The sequence below is a fragment of the Sycon ciliatum genome, chromosome 9 (assembly GCF_964019385.1).
Source record: "Sycon ciliatum chromosome 9, ocSycCili1.1, whole genome shotgun sequence".
Classification (NCBI taxonomy): domain Eukaryota; kingdom Metazoa; phylum Porifera; class Calcarea; order Leucosolenida; family Sycettidae; genus Sycon; species Sycon ciliatum.
In genome coordinates, this window is record NC_088651.1 from 27,121,355 (window position 1) to 27,138,239 (window position 16,885).

Consider the following 16,885-nt stretch of genomic DNA (forward strand, 5'->3'; position numbering starts at 1 on the left):
TCCCCCTCTACTCTCTCTCTCTCTCTCTCTCTCTCTCTCTCTCTCTCTCCCCCCCCCCCCCTTTCCATCTATGTACAATCTAGTAGTGTTTACTGTTGTCTGGTAGTCTCCCTGAGGCAGGCAACACGGCGTTAGAATATAAAAGTTGCTTCCCGTTTTTCTACATTGTATTCTGTCTATTGGCCTTTCTATCTGTCCACTCTATCTACTTTGAAATATCCATTTTATCTAATCACTCAATCAATCCCTAATACATGTATCTATCCATTCTATCTATCTGCATGTACCTATGTATGTATGTATGTTGTACCTATGTATGTATGTATGCATGTACCTATGTATGTATGTATGTTGTACCTATGTATGTATGTATGTATGTATGTATGTATGTATGTATGTATGTATGTATGTATGTATGTATGTATGTATGTATGTATGTATGTATGTATGTTGTACATATGTATGTATGTTGTACCTATGTATGTATGTATGTATGTATGTATGTATGTATGTTGTACATATGTATGTATGTTGTACCTACTTGTGTATGCATGTACCTATGTATGTATGTACCTATGTATGTATGTATGTATGTATGTATGTTGTACCTATGTATGTATGTATGTTGTACCTATGTATGTATGTATGTTGTACCTATGTATGTATGTATGCATGTACCTATGTATGTATGCATGTACCTATGTATGTATGCATGTACCTATGTATGTATGTTGTACCTATGTATGTATGTTGTACCTACGTGTGTATGTTTTTCTACATCTCAAAACTACCACAATTCGTTTTCAACTGCACCTCTGTTACCAGTATGCAATGCTTTCCTTGTAATGCACATGATTGCCTCTACTTTTGTGGGACACGCGGTTCTTACAACAGCGTCCTTAGTACGGAACTCGCAATGTACAACATTTTTCGTCTACTCCTTTCTATTTCAGTTAGAATACACTTGCTCTGTAGTCAATGCAGAAACGTTTTCAATGCTTCACTACCCCACTGCAATTATAAATTTTAAAAAACGTCTTCCATTTTGTGCTCATGACGGCATCATCAGCTGTTCGGCATCTCTTTGTCCTATTCTTCATGTAATTTGCGGTTTCAGGAAGAACGGTTTACAAAGTAAGATTTATATTGTGTGAAATTCCAGGCCGAAATCAAAGGAAATGGATTCTGGTCATGAGAATATTTGTACTGTTATTGCACTTGGCATTCAGGGTCAGTGCTCTATTCTCGCCTACGTACCACATGGTGAATTTCCTAAGGGCCAAGACGTTGTTGGATTTGGAAATGTGAAGCGTTATACATTGTGTGAGGGGGAGATTTGGAGTTAAAGTTCATAACGAGACATAATTCGAATATTGAGCCAGTTAATACAATACATGTACACTGTAGTCTTGCTCTTGTAGCAGTTGAGTACTCTTGTTTGAGGTAGTGACTTTGCTGTTTGCATTATGCAGAGCTCATTGACTTGTCAGTTTGAGCATTCCGGCAAGGTGCGTTCGGGCCTGTTTTAAATCTGGCTTTGGAAATTCAATTTTTCATTGCTATCAGGTTCCGCCTCATTTTCTCTGTGCTGCTCGGATGAGTCTGCAAAGGACGAAACATTTCTGTCCGTAGAATTTAAAAGTATTTCGCTCCTACTCTTGACGTTGTATGAGTTGACCACTCTCGTGTGGGGTAGTGACTTTGTTGTTTGCGCTATGCAGAGCTCACTGACTTGTCAGTTTGAGCAGGCCGGCAAGGTACGTTCGGGCCTGGTTTAAATCTGGCTTTTGGAAATTTGCATTTCATTACAACCAGGCAGGCATAGTGGGTTGGTCAAAGACCATGATTGAGATACGAGAGGTACCTGGCTCAAGTCCTGCCTGGGAGCGGTTTTTCCAGCCGTGCTGCTACCCACAATCAACTTGGAACTTTTGGCCAGGCACAAGTGGTACATGGATGCAGCTAATGGGGTCGTTTTCGGCACTTGTGCCAGTGGTTGTGAGACTTACCCACTCACCCTCACCGTTAGGCGCTGCATCTGCCGCTAGGGTTTATCGGGTGTTAGCGGCCGTCGTGAGTTCCCTTCGGGAACGGATGCGATAATTTACTTACTTTTTTTACTTTACTACCGGTATCTGGTTCTGCCTAATTTTCTCTGTTCTGCGCCGTTGAGTCCACAAAGGACGAAACAGTTCTGTCCGCAGATTTAGCAACTACTTGAAATACAACATTATGTATCCACATTTTCCTGGTCTGGCAGCGATACATGTATGAGCATGCCAAGGACAATTGCCAGGTGGTTGTTAGAATTGTATGCGACAACAAATTGAGACGAACATGTAGGTTCAAACCAATAAATTTGCTCCCTAGCTTTCTAAGACGATTGTAACGCAGAGAGTTGAGCCTTACTTACTTTTTAGTTGAACCAGCACTACCGTAGCATAATAGTGACAGTTTTGAAAGGTCACGTGTTAGGTGCGGTGGAGTTTTACCAGAACATGTACGTCAAGCTACAATACATAGCATGTAGCATGTGTTGCAATGCTGAGACTTACAATGCAGCACTGGATTCAAGTTACAGTGGATCCAAGTGTCAGCATTGTCATGCCTCCGGTTCAACGATGTACGTTTGCATACACATGCACGTGCCCATGCACGTGTAGCATATTTTGATAAACAAAGTGTTCGACAACGTTCAACTCGAAGTTCAAAACAACAAAATCTGTTTGAATCACCACAGCAAAATACGGACAATCCTACTTACATTCAAGAATGCCGTGCATGTTGTTGCAAACCACCAGTTCTCAAGTGGGAAAGGCCTTCGCGCTTATGGCATTGTACTCGTTGCAATGTTGTATTTCGACTCCGCCGTACCGCTGATGTTGCTGCATGGCATACGCTATATGCGCTGTGTGCGTTTTGCTGTATACGCTGTTAAGCCTAGTTCACATTCGACGGGGCGCGACGGGACGCGACGTAAGGATCGACGGGAAGCGACGGGACGGTCTGACGGCGTCCAATGTGAACACCAGGAACGGGAACGCAACCGTACTACCGTACAGATCGGGAAGCGACGGGAAGAGTTGGATCGATCCAACTTTTCACACCGTAGACGGGCGTAGACGGGGACGCAAGCGTACAAAACGGCTGCAATTCGAGTGTGAACAGGAGACGGCGTCGTGCGCCGACTACTCCCGATTCGTACTTGGAAATTTTTAGCATTTTGAACACTGCGCTTCCCATGATAACTCACCGAATGGGTAGCACGACTTCAGTTGAATTTTAGCAATATAAGATCTCATGTCACTTATTGTATTTTGGGATAGTTCAGAAGCGTGACAGACGAAATCTTCTACCATTTCCTGGGGCTATTATTTGAATGCCACAACTTTCAGCGCTAATTTTTTGATCTCCATGAAAACTGGTATTGTGGACTTGATTCCGCTTCTTTCAACGAGAAATAATTGAAAAGAAGTCCCGAAAAACGAGAAATTAGGTTCGAAAGTCACCCCGTCACGGACCGTGCCTTATGACTCGCGCCGTTCGACGTTGAACGTCGCAACGACTGCTGCATGTTGTGTCGTACGAATCGTACAGGATTTTACAGCTCACCCCAGCCCTCCCGACAAGCCCTTACGTCCCGTACCGTCGGCGTTGCGTCGAATGTGAACTAGGCTTTATGACCCGTTTTATATGCGTATGTTTTGCATGTACGCTGTTTTTTGCATGCTATAAATAGCTGGTGTTATTAGTGTTCATTGTTAATTATTCGATGAAGTGAAATATACTGTGTAAAGGAAAAGAGTTGTCCTCGTGCCGTGTGGTCGTACGATCCTGACAATTTAGAGAATCTTAGAGGGTTCACAACACATGTACTTGAGGTACACGCACAGTGCTAGAACTGGTAATAGTGGCACAGCAGCAACAGACAACAGGTATTTGCTATGGATGACCACATCCTTCAGCGCTGAGGAGAAGGAGGACATGTAACACGAGGGTCATGTTCTTTTGAGTTGTGTCCCCAACTGGAAGCATCATTCAACATTCTCATGTGAAAGCATTCATTCATCATTAAAAAAATTATCTAAAAGAGAAAGAAACACATGGAAACAAGTTATGAAACAACTATCCACGACTGGAACAAGATAATAAGCAGTGAGAAAGTGCAATGATAGCGCACAAAACTGACAGGCTACTGAGACCTTGAATGATCTGCGCCACTGACTTCTTATTGTCGTGTTACATTCTTGGATATCAAGTTGCTACATAACTAGTTCTCATGTGTTTTCTTCCATTTTACTTCAGAAGTACATGTATAAATAGTAATGGCGCAGTATCCGATTTTAAGTTAACCCTTCGTGTACGGACTGTACAACTTTCGATCCCCCGGAATCGAAACTTTTTAAAATTTCAATTGATCGTAACTCAGTCATTCATGGGTTATTTAAAAAAACTAAAAGATGTAGGCCGACGAGAAAACTTTCAGCTGCCCATTGAAACAATCGCTGAAGTGCTACGATATGCCCTTCCAGAGTTACAAAGCTCGAAAGTCGAATATTTCATTCTTCATCCATCATCCATTCATCATGCGAAAGGTTTTTTCCAGTCATATCAACGTTTGTTGCTCGTACACTGGAGCTGGCGCTTTCCCGCTGACTTGACTTCACCAGGAAAGCACCACTCCCTGCTCAATGCGCCATGTTTCCGGGAATCCTCGCTTCAACAGTTGACATTGAGTAGGCTGAGGAAGATTCTGTCCGAAGAGCACCACCACAGGGTTAGTATAATGTTCTGGGTTCCAAACATCACCAGGGCTGCAAACATCACCAGGGCTGCAAACATCACCAGGGCTGCATACATCACCAGGGCTGCAAACATCACCAGGGCTGCAAACATCACCAGGGCTGCAAACATCACCAGGGCTGCAAGCATCACCAGGGCTGCAAACATTGTAATGGGTAGCCGAGTGGTAGGCGCGGTGAAATCAACAAGAATTAGTTTTATTCTACTTCTTTCAGGTACACACCGGAGATATAATTATTAGTGAAAGAAGAAGCGGCAAAATAAATAACTTTCTCTCCGGTGCTCACCTAGAGGTTGACTACTTCTTCTTCGAGTTAGCTTTCGTTGCTATATAATCTAATCTAATTAAAACAGAAATGCCGAGCCGCTTTAATGCAGCAGACGCCGTACGCTTACATACGGAGATACACTAAATATACATCAGGCAAAGCTCCGTATTAGTTCCGTACTACTTCCGTATTGGTCGGGCAGGGATACTACACCCTCCCTTCCTACAGATAATCACGCCCTCGTGATTTTCAAAAAAATTAGTGAAGAGTTAGGAACACAGCGTCAACCGGAAGATGGCAAATTATATCGGAAATGATAACGTTTAGAGTAGACAGAAGAAATGAACTGATAACAAATCATAACATAGAAGTTAAAGCACAACAGGGTCACACGATCTCTCGGGGTCAAAAGGGAAAGAATGGTCCTCCAAACAGGACGTGAAAGACAGCCAAATTTCTGCACATCGCGGGCTCAAACTGCCAGGAAATTCACAATTTCAAAAAAATGCACTGCATCGTGGGTACTTACTCCGGTACACACCGGGAGTGTAACAGGGGATTCTCACACACTTCTCTCACCAGGTTACTTAGGTAAACCGTGGCTCACCATGATCAGACGCCTACCAAACTAAACTGGATTCACACACTCGCATAAAGGAAGACTGAAGAGAAAAGGGAGACTGAAGGAAGACAGGAAAGAAAATGCCATACCTGGAATCAGCGTTAGTAACCACGGCGGCGGCTGGAGCTACAGCGGAGGGCGAGCCAGGTTTTATCTTCATCTTCGTTGAGCCGGTGACTCAGAGCGGCTAGCTCGGCGTCAGACAAATAACCTCCCTCCTCGTCTTGAATCGTGGTCTTCACGTTGTCGATAGCATCGCTTTGCGCGACGTAAAGAGGGATTGTCTAGCCAGGAAGAGTGTTGGCGAAAATCTGCATCCCACCACGGAGGCGAAGTACCAAGTGAAGAGTGGGCTCCTGCTTCCGACTGCGTGCCGGCGAAAATCAAACGCTGCTGGTCTTGGGGACTACCCTCCTTGTCTTGGGCAGCAGACTGCCTGTTGTCGTCCTCATCAGCTTCGCCATCACCACCGGTAGTATACATGTAGGTAGCGGGTCGCTTGGAATCGCCTTCGGAGTCTCCAGTGGACGCCATGCGGAGGGAAGGGTGATCCACGCTAGCACCCTAACTGTGCTGCAAGCTAATAAGCAGGGTCAAGCCCCGGAAGGCAAGAAACATGATTCTCATCATGATTCGTCGCAGGGAGCTGCAGCGGGTTGAGCCATGGGGGTCTGGGGTCGAATCACAGTGTTTTATTTAAAGGGGAAGTTAAGGCAAAAATTAAAATTTCACCAGTTGTAGTCTTCGGGGTGCTGAGTCGAATGCACGGCTGTCCCATGCATGCGATGCGCGTTCATTAAATATGGCGGCCAAATTTTAATCTTTTTCATTTTTTACGCGATCTGGCCTAGTCGTATGTTTGCAATTTCGCTCGACTTCCATCTCAAACGGGCAAGGTCAACCGAAACCACGGGTGTTTGCCAGGTCATTCGATAGAGTTTAGAGCTTGGACTGGCCTTGCCTTCGACTGTGCCGCCGCTCGAGAGATCTTCTTGGGTTACCCACGCGCTACGCATGGTTTCTTTCTCGACGTGGGTGCAATTATTTTTGGATCGTCGCTCGATTTCAAGGGCTCGCCAACCTCGTCAGCGAATTTTCTCCGCCTCGCAGACAATTTTCTAGTATACCTCGATGTCCTAGCCTTTCGATTTCGTGTAGTCCTAAGCTTGACGTGCATAACTGTAGCTTTTCGTGGCCATGTTAGAGACGTAATTTTGTTCAGAAATGGAGGCTCATGTTAGCTTCCTGTCGTCGTGTTGTCGTATTGGAGGGGAGAAATTCGCGTCAAGGAGTGGACAGACGAAGTATCGTGTGGCAGATCATACTGAATCCATTTTGGCAGTGTTTCATCTCAATGTGGATGAAACCAAATACACCCTGAACATTTTTGCCACACTTGAAAATTGGCGATGGAATGCACTGTTACTGCCAGGGGCCCAACATTCTCTGGAGCTCTAGAGGTGGATGTACACCGCTCAAAGACTGGGAGCCACACAGTGGGACAAACTGTTTGAAATGCAAGCCCAAGCCTGGCAGGAAGTCCAAATGCAGAACACAAACGCTAGACAAACTTGCGGCATGGGAGAAAACGCGGGCCATCGCCCGCAAGCACGAGCACATGCACGCCGCCACCACTGACAGCAGCATCACCAACAAAACCTCGCCCCACCACACCAGTACCTGATCACTGGATAGTTTAGTCTGTTCGGTTTACGAATTCAAAAAAGGCAGACAAAATAACAAAATTAAAAACACGAGCGTCGCATGGACGAACCTGATGAGCAGCAGCGCGTCACACCCGCATACCAAGTTTAGTAATAGTAGTAGTATAGTATTTATTCATATTTCTCTAGGGCTTAGTGGGTAAATCTCTGCATCCAGAACAGTTCAGTTCAGATAGGAATGCAACAACACACGTACACGCACAATGTCCACTATGTCACAGTGTGGTAGGGAGAGAAGTGTTTGTAGCTTGCTGGTAGACGTTCAGCCGTGTATGCATTGGCAAATGGCTAGAGCAGACGGCCCACTGCTCTTAATGTAAGGCACACGCGCAAGCGTCAGAGCTACAGCAGCCAAACAGCATAGTTCATGGATTCATGAAAGACTGCACCATACACTGCGCCAGCTCTGGTAGGGTGCCCTTTTGAGCATCGTCACTGGTCGGTGACGTTTTGCAGGCCTCACCATCAAAGATGCGAGGTGATGCTGCTGATCGACTTGCTGGCATGATAGTCACAAGCATAACTAACGAAGGATGGCTGGAAGTCAAAACCAGCTGTAGATGTAGATTCCAGGTATACCAGACAATTACTGACGCCAGCACTTTATCCGATGCCCCATCAGCGTCAACTGTACGCCGATGGTCACAGGACCGTGACAGCCTTTCGATCGGTCTACGGTCGGGAGACGGGGCTGCAAGCCCAAAGCAGCGGGTATATAGTGTTCGTCACCAGCTGAGCAAGAGAGCTTGCTGAGAGATTTAGGTGTGCACTGTTCAGCAACCAGTCCCAATATAGGTTTGTCCATGAAGGCTGGTGATCCTCAGCTATCATACAACAAATTCCTACTCACTGCGCATATGCGCATATGGCTTGTGAAACAGCAGCAGAAACTGCACTGCCTTGACAAACGCACCAGTTACCATGATGGCGCAGATATGCCCAGCCCTGGAAGCCAACACCAAATCTCCAATCGCTAGTACAAGTAGCTCTTCACTAAATCATGCCTAGTGCATGCTTGCAGTGATATTTTCAGCAAGAGCGCTGCAGTTACTGCTGAGGAGATATATTGCGTCCTTGAAGTCGAAGGCGCTCATCAAAGATGTCTTGCCATCAATTCTTGGCCTTATGCAGGCACGAGGTGGTCTCCCGTGGCATTGGCCATATTACCCCGAGCTGCACTTGCTCGAGGAGCACGTTGTTTCGCTCATGGAAGTCCTTCGTGTTGGACTGAGTAGGCTTGCTGAGAGAACAGAGCGCTGAATCCATCCACGTCCACAACTACGAATAATTTACAAAAACATTCCGACTGCAGATCAGCGCTTGAAAACGGCGATGCAAATCAGCGACGTTGGGCTTCTCCATTCAAAAGTAGAGCCTTCCTAACGAAGCAATTCTCATGTGACACTACATAGTCTCTCAAGCACTCTAGTTCAGGTCTTCTTCTCTCCACTCCATTATCATTTCGATCTTCACTCGGTCGACGTGATGGTAGTAGCTATGTAAAATGATGGATTCCTCCCGATCCTCGTCGCGGCTAAAATTTGTTCGGTGTTTGTCTAAATTCTCAAACTGACAGGGTTTACAAGAGAAATGTACCTAATTTTGTGCGATTGATGCAAATAAATCGGAATATGTCTGACTTCATAAATCCGTGCGGTAAACCGCATGAAAGGACGCCATGTCATTAGATGGTGCACATGAAGTCACCGTGAATGGTCTTGGTCCGAGAAAGCTGAGACGCTCCCTTCCTACTTGAATCCCAATCGAACTCGCGCACTTCCACCGAAACTGGGTGACTGCGCCCTACGAGATGGGGATTTGTATGCAAAATGTCACTAAAAGCGCCATTTCGTTCTTATAAAAGCACGGATGACCGCGATTGGCCCATATGTTGTAGTCCTTTGGACGCTGAGTCGACTGGTTTTGGTCCGAAAAGGCTGCGATGCAGCGTTCCTCCTTTATTCCCAATCGAACATGGTTGAAGAAGCGGTCACGTGCTCCTGGGTGCCAAAATCACCTGGTCACCACGCCAGCAGGCGACAACTTTCACACCAAGGTTCAACTCGAGTGACAGGACTGCACCCAAAAAAGGTCAAAACAGGCTGTAAGTTGTACCTTGCAGGCACGGTGACCAGGTGACTGGTGTACGCAGGAGCACGTGACCGCTTGTTCACCCATGTTCGATTGGGAATTAGGGGCGAACGCTGCATCGCAGCCTTTTCGGACCAAAACCAGTCGACTCAGCGTCCAAAAGACTACAACATATGGGCCAATCGCGGTCATCCGTGCTTTTATAAGAACGAAATGGCGCTTTTAGTGACATTTTGCATACAAATCCCCATCTCGTAGGGCGCAGTCACCCAGTTTCGGTGGAAGTGCGCGAGTTCGATTGGGATTCAAGTAGGAAGGGAGCGTCTCAGCTTCCTCGGACCACGACCATTCGACTCAGCACCCCGAAGACTACAACTGGTGAAATTTTAATTTTTGCCTTAACTTCCCCTTTAAAACTACACCGCTGCCACCAATGTAATGGGTAGCCGAGTGGTAGGCACGGTGAAATCAACAAGAATTAGTTTTATTTGAAACTCGGATGTTGAGCCATAAATATATGTAAAAGAGAAAAGGACATATGGATACGAGTTTAGAGTAACTCTCCATCACTGTAACATGATACTATATACAGTCAGAAAGTGCAATAACTAGGCACAAAACTGACAGAGTACTGAGACATTCTACGTCCTGACACCTAACTTTAACACATCTCCGTAGCGCTAACCGACAGCCTTCCAACTTGGAAGGTTCAAGGTTATGGAAAGACCAAAGAGGGGAAGGCAAGCGCAACGAAAACGAGCAAAAGCTACAGTCCCAACGGAACAAAGAATGTCGATTGTTACTGGACGATGACGAGACCAGTACGATATTTGACTTTACTTATCTTTGATATTTATGACCCACCCAAGTTGGGTGGTGTGCTGCTTTGCTGCTTCGAATTGTAGTTAGACCGCTTTGTCAAATATCGTACTGGTCTCGTCATCGTCCAGTAACAATCGACATTCTTTGTTCCGTTGGGACTGTAGCTTTTGCTCGTTTTCGTTGCGCTTGCCTTCCCCTCTTTGGTCTTTCCATAACCTTGAACCTTCCAAGTTGGAAGGCTGTCGGTTAGCGCTACGGAGATGTGTTAAAGTTAGGTGTCAGGACGTAGAATGTCTCAGTACTCTGTCAGTTTTGTGCCTAGTTATTGCACTTTCTGACTGTATATAGTATCATGTTACAGTGATGGAGAGTTACTCTAAACTCGTATCCATATGTCCTTTTCTCTTTTACATATATTTATGGCTCAACATCCGAGTTTCAAATTGCACACCTGATGAGCCGTCACGAACCATACGGCGAAACGTACGTCGTGTGAAACAACTTGTTTTGTAGTCAACTAGTCCATCACAATGTCATGCATGAGGAGTACTGTAGGAGTTTGGCTTTCGGCTTGTACAATTCGTTTTCGCAAAGCTTCCCTTTCTTTACTTATCTTTGATATTTATGACCCACCCAAGTTGGGTGGTGTGCTGCTTTGCTGCTTCGAATTGTAGTTAGACCGCTTTGTCAAATATCGTACTGGTCTCGTCATCGTCCAGTAACAATCGACATTCTTTGTTCCGTTGGGACTGTAGCTTTTGCTCGTTTTCGTTGCGCTTGCCTTCCCCTCTTTGGTCTTTCCATAACCTTGAACCTTCCAAGTTGGAAGGCTGTCGGTTAGCGCTACGGAGATGTGTTAAAGTTAGGTGTCAGGACGTAGAATGTCTCAGTACTCTGTCAGTTTTGTGCCTAGTTATTGCACTTTCTGACTGTATATAGTATCATGTTACAGTGATGGAGAGTTACTCTAAACTCGTATCCATATGTCCTTTTCTCTTTTACATATATTTATGGCTCAACATCCGAGTTTCAAATTGCACACCTGATGAGCCGTCACGAACCATACGGCGAAACGTACGTCGTGTGAAACAACTTGTTTTGTAGTCAACTAGTCCATCACAATGTCATGCATGAGGAGTACTGTAGGAGTTTGGCTTTCGGCTTGTACAATTCGTTTTCGCAAAGCTTCCCTTTCTTTACTTATCTTTGATATTTATGACCCACCCAAGTTGGGTGGTGTGCTGCTTTGCTGCTTCGAATTGTAGTTAGACCGCTTTGTCAAATATCGTACTGGTCTCGTCATCGTCCAGTAACAATCGACATTCTTTGTTCCGTTGGGACTGTAGCTTTTGCTCGTTTTCGTTGCGCTTGCCTTCCCCTCTTTGGTCTTTCCATAACCTTGAACCTTCCAAGTTGGAAGGCTGTCGGTTAGCGCTACGGAGATGTGTTAAAGTTAGGTGTCAGGACGTAGAATGTCTCAGTACTCTGTCAGTTTTGTGCCTAGTTATTGCACTTTCTGACTGTATATAGTATCATGTTACAGTGATGGAGAGTTACTCTAAACTCGTATCCATATGTCCTTTTCTCTTTTACAATTAGTTTTATTCTACTTCTTTCAGGTACACACCTGAGATATAATTATTAGTGAAAGAAGAAGCGGCAAAATAAATAACTTTCTCTCCGGTGCTCACCTAGAGGTTGACTACTTCTTCTTCGAGTTAGCTTTCGTTGCTATCTAATCTAATCTAATTAAAACAGAAATGCGCAGCCGCTTTAATGCAGCAGACGCCGTACGCTTACATACGGAGATACACTAAATATACATCAGGCAAAGCTCGTATTGGTCGGGCAGGGATACTACAACATCACCAGGGCTGCAAACATCACCAGGGCTGGAAACGTACAGAGACACTCAGTTTCCAGTGCCACAATCACCACGTGACACCAGATAGCAGCGTGGGTCAGTGTCGATCATTGGTAGGTAGAACGGAATAATATTTGTGTTGCTAAATCTGGTCGAGCCTGAATACATTACTAGTAACCACATGAACATGTACATGTTGTAGACTCGTAGATGTACTTGGAGTAGCACCCATCACCTAGCAACTGCAAGCATGCAAACACCACGGACATGCTCAGCTGTGTACAGGCAGCTATGTATACGTGATGTAGGACAAAGTAACTGTAGTAATAGTCCATCGGCCAAATCTCAGAAAGGGCCTCTTTCGGCGAAGGTGATGCACTGAAGCTCCAACTAAACGCCCTTTGGCACACTAGCTCATGAGACCCCATAGAATACGAATCCGATTGTTGGACGTTGCCAATCCAGTCCAGGATAGTCGAACTGGGTCGAATACCTTCTTCCGATTTTCGTAATTTCGTCCACCATTACATCTTTCTCATCGACTTTTTTTAGCTTGGCGAATGTTCTTGAGCCGCTGAGCAGAATCTACGCACGCTCGAACACTTGAAATGCCTGCATGTTGACGGTTCGCAAGATTCTAGCGAGCTTGGTGGAAATCTATTATTTATTTTGACATTTTGGGGGAATCTGAATTAGAACGGTAGAAGCTCATTCGGAGAAGACGGCGTGTCGCCGCTGTCGGATTGTCGCTACTGTGTTTCAGACTTATTTGCTTGAACGTGCTATTGAGGATGGACAGAAGATGAAGTGACGGCTTTCTTGAACACGGACGTTGTGTCTACATTGTAACTGAAACATCTCATCTGGCGTCTAGAACGCAATTATTATGAGTTGTGAGTGCCAGCTGAGCTGAACACAAGCTGGACACCATTCGTCAGCTGGGAATTTGCATCGAAGCTCTTGGTAGCCACGATAAGCATAATTATACAGAGGTAACCTTGTTTGACTCAATACGCATGCAGGTGATACCACTAGTGGCACTACAATATAAATGGTGCAAAATTGATGCAACAGCGAATATGTACTTCGTACAATCACGAACAATTGTAAGGCAAGTGTTCATGCCTGTCATAGAAGAATTTCAGCCCGGAAGTCTTGTTGTCATGGTCATAAATAATACAGGACTTGAGTTGGCTCTGGTCATTATTGCGAGAAAATATTTAGCCACTGTATGTTAACACCTGATGCCGCACTACACGCAATATTTCATGTACATGTATGTGAGACTCAATTGCATCCACAAGGCCGTAGATGCATGTAAGCACACAATGCTGTACAGTATAAGTAGTAGTCGACATGTGGTGCCTTCCTGCTGCACATGCGGCAAGTTGGCAACGACACATGACCTATCTGCACCGCACAGCGTGAGCTTAGAAAGGAATACTGCACACATAGTGCTATTTGTGTTCCGATATCGTTAAGCCGGTATACATGTACTAGTATCCTTATACATGTACCTGGTCACTCGATAGGCGATGCCGACTGTACTAAGGGGCCGTCGCAAAAGTTCGCAGAAGCCCCTGAAACGAAGAGCATACGTTTGGGGGGGGGGGGGAGGGAGTTGGTGTCGAAAATCGCAAACCGGACTTCAATTCAAAAAAGTATTGACGACATGTAGGAGCTGATAATATAGATTAGCATGCTCAAAGGATACAACTGCATAGCTCTACTTTATAGCTGTTCTCGTTCTTAGATCACCCACTGCAAGGTGATATCATCGTTGCATTTATGAAGTGCTGTACATTGTTACACACTGATACAACAATGCTTGTGTAGTATATTATAATAATTATTATGTGTGAGCATCCAAGTGAAATAATGAAGCCCATATCGTGACTGTCGTTTCGTTTGAGGGGGGAGGGAGGGGGGTCAGGCCCGAAACTAACGGTCTTCGTTTCGGGGGCTTCTGCGAACTTTTGCGATGGTCCCTAATCTTATCCATATTACCCGACAGGCTATAGCACACTGCGTCAGATCACTATGCAACAAAACAAGAGCTTTGCCCGGGGCGAATATACACTGAAGCAAAGTAGGTTTCAACGGTACAGCACTAGTCACGACGAGGGGGGTTACGAGGATGGTTGGGCCGTGACACATAGATGATGATTGTTAATGATTCATGCACAGTGGAAAATTACCACCAATGGCGATGATATTGCTTTCACAACAATGACATCAGTAGGAGCAGTGACACAACCTTACTGCTCCAAGTAGGATTTACAAGCGAGTGAAGGGAGAGCAGACTGGTGTAATAGCACACCGGGTCTAAGCAAGGAAGTAATCGGCATCAGAGGTGAGCTTGCACATCAGAAAACAGATGATGATCACCAAACACAGAGAAGTTGGCTATGTGTATGTTTGTGTCACTGTGTGTGCATGTGTGTGTGTGTGTGCATGTGTGTTCGTGTGTATGCGCGCACATCTGTTTGTGAGAGAGAGAGGCAGACAGACAGATAGCATATGGTGGGAGGGATCAAGGTCTGACCTCAGAGTTAAATGCTGACGGTGTGGAATAGCAACAGTGCGAAATCGGGCAGGGTGGTTAATGGCCCAGACTGGAGCCGAGTAGGAGCGCCAGTGGTTGAGGGCTAGCACAGGAGTAGCAGCAGCTCCAGCCTAGGAAGATCAGCTTCTGGATGAAAATCTCCCGGACACAGTAGGTACCAAGCTTCACTAGCAGATTGCCGGCAGGGGTGCACAGCGAGCACCCGTACATCCCTCAAGCCACCAGAGCCGCAGCACTTGGAGACGATCCAGGTGCTTACCCGCCAACAATGCTGAGAAGGCACTGGAGCCATACAGGAACTTATGATCGAGCATGACCACAGACTTGAAACACAGGGTCCGGCGTTGAATACTGAGACAGCGACATCTCCTCCACAGAACACCACTCAGCCCCACCATTGCATTATTTTCGCTTTTTCATGATTTTTACAATTGTGTTAGAGCACACAGCAGTGACAGCACTCGATGCAACATTTACCAGTGACTAGTATAACCCCGCGTCTCCGACCATAACTGCAGCGTTCCCGTGAGCCTGTTGGATTTCCGTCAGCCTGTTGAGATTATCTTCATCTCGTCACATGTGAGCCTGTGTGTTTCATCCGTATCGTGGCACAGTTACACAGACACGATTTCCAACTCAGGCCGGTTCCGTTGCTCGAAGAGTTGGAGGTAAGAATTGCTACGCCGTCTGTGGCTGCATGAGAACTTGGCGAGTCGTCGTCTTTCTCCATAAATCCTGATCGTCACGCGAACAACAGCCACTATTGCCTAAAAACTACGACACAACAGTATCAAGCTCGCCCCAGCAGAAGGACACGAATGACGAGCGCTAAGACGGAGAAAGAGAGACAGGGTTAGCGAGAGCTGACTAGTGCAGGTGCGCTGTCATCTCCTGAGGTGGTGGGCGAAGCAGCGAAGTGAAACGAATGAAGATAGAACTTATTAGAAGGCATACGGAGGCACAAAAAAACCTATTGCCTGTCACATACTAAGTGCCAGGGTTGACAGCTGTCAGCTGACAGCCTCAAAAATTTGAAAATCTGCTCAAAAAACTCTCGATCAGAACTCTGCGCACTCTCAAATGGAGCGCACAGTAAAAAACTCGGCGACGAAGAACGCTTCGTATCGACGCCCTGGACTGAATTCGGCACGTCCAACAAACGGAATAGTGTTCTCTGATAATATTCTCTACGTGCTGGGTATGGTCGCGTTTAGTTGGAAGCTCAGTGCATCACCACTTTCGATTTTGAGACTTGGCTGATGGACTATAAAGGGCTCACAGTAGGCATGCAGGATCGACAAAAGCGTCGTGCGAGGGCGGGTTTGGTGCACGTGAGTCGCGTGACCCCGGGAGAGTACCGATCGTGTACATCCCACGCATCCAAAACGGAACAGAAAAGAGAAAGAACCAGAGTTGTACTTGTATGATTGTGTACTGTTCTCGTAGTTTTAGAGCCGATGTTCGCGATATTTTGGAGGAGAAGGCGAAACGCAACCTGTGCTAGTCCCAGTAAAAACAACATGCCATGTTCGACCAAGAGCTGATCCTACAATGAGCGATCGTGATGATTCCACAGGTAAGAAGACAAACAAACGAGTCAGAGCTCGCCAGGCAGGTAACGCCGAGAACATGATGATACCACACGGAGCTGGTGATCGGATGGAGGTGAACGGGACCAGCAAATCCACCGGGCGTTTGTCGAGGGCCACTGAAGACCAGGTTTCCCAGGGTGCCAGTTCCTCCATGATGGCGAAATGCGCTGCCACAAGAACTCCAGCGAGAATGAAAGCACAGCAACCAACGCCGCGGGCGAACTCAGGAGAGAACACTGTACAATCTGTGCACAATGATTTTCTCTTCGACGGTACGCGTTGCTGTTCTGCTGCATGCATGCGTTTTTCTTGTTGTTTGATCTTCACACATTTTCGCGCAAGCGGTTGCGCGCCGCTGGGACTCGGGGTTACTAAAATTAGTACAGAGCATCTCCCCCTTGGTCGATTTGGACAATCTATGGCTCAAAATTTTCAGGAGACCCTGGCAAAGACATTTACCGAGACGTTTTTGGATACTCCTTTCGAATGCTGTACTATATCTCACGAAGTTTACGCATATGCTCTGGCATAC